General features: G+C 33.1%; 1 non-coding gene across 1 annotated transcript; it reads left to right on the top strand.

The window, feature by feature from the left end:
* Positions 1–266: 266 nt before the first annotated feature.
* LOC145007651 (U6 spliceosomal RNA) lies at positions 267–370 on the top strand. Its single transcript, XR_013663025.1, has one exon. It is a non-coding gene; the product is annotated as a U6 spliceosomal RNA (small nuclear RNA).
* Positions 371–922: the final 552 nt, after the last annotated feature.

Here is a 922-nt window from a genome sequence, read left to right as displayed (position 1 = left end):
TGTGCGTATTAGACCAATATGGTTGTTATTACCGTTTAACTATTTCTAAACGGTAATAACAACCATATTGGTCTAATACGCACAAAAAAAACCTTAGTGACCTAATACAGACAAACTGGAAATCTTATTACCCTCCTAAGTCATTAACCCTATTTTAAAGACATTGAGAATATATGACCATCAATAGTAAACTACTTCATTTAGAACTCGCGTCGTCCCATATAACCTGCTACTCTTCTATATGACGAAGCTCTTCATCTATAGTCGTCCCTTTGGGGGACATCCGATAAAATTGGAACGATACAGAGAAGATTAGCATGGCCCCTGCGCAAGGATGACACACACAAATCGAGAAATGATCCAAAAAAAATTTAACCCTTCGTCGTCTTCTCTGTAACCCTAATTCCCTTTTCAAATGCTAATAGAGTTCAGTTGCAATTCTTACGTTTCAGTAGTTCATCTACTGAAGTCATGATCACAAAACATGTGGATTCTATGGTCAGATTGATCTTTTTGTTGATGTCTTCAACAATTTGTGGTAAGTAAGGGTGATCTTTCTTTCTATAAAGTCTCCTTTAAGTTTTTTACTTTTCCTGTCATTAAGTTTCATGCTTTATAAACTTACGTTTATGTGTTGTAGATAGTATGTATGTGTTTGTTTATGTGCTGATTTTTTTATTCATTTTGCAACTTCAGTTTCTTAGTTCATGTTGTAGTTTTGCTTTTTATAAAATAATTAATAATAGACATCCTCTGCAAGTCCCTGTTGGTTTTACATTTCCATTTGTTATCAAATGTAGACATTGATGGGAGGTATCAAAGTGAGATTGTTTTTGTACATATGGATGTGTCCATGTAAACATTTAAATGACAAAAAAGAAGTTATTGATAAAATGTTGCATATTTATGTAATGAAGATCAT

Source organism: Lactuca saligna, chromosome 7 (genome assembly GCF_052625555.1).
Source record: "Lactuca saligna cultivar CGN05327 chromosome 7, ASM5262555v1, whole genome shotgun sequence".
Classification (NCBI taxonomy): domain Eukaryota; kingdom Viridiplantae; phylum Streptophyta; class Magnoliopsida; order Asterales; family Asteraceae; genus Lactuca; species Lactuca saligna.
Note: the sequence above shows the minus strand (reverse complement) of the source record. Positions and strands in the feature narration are given on the sequence as shown.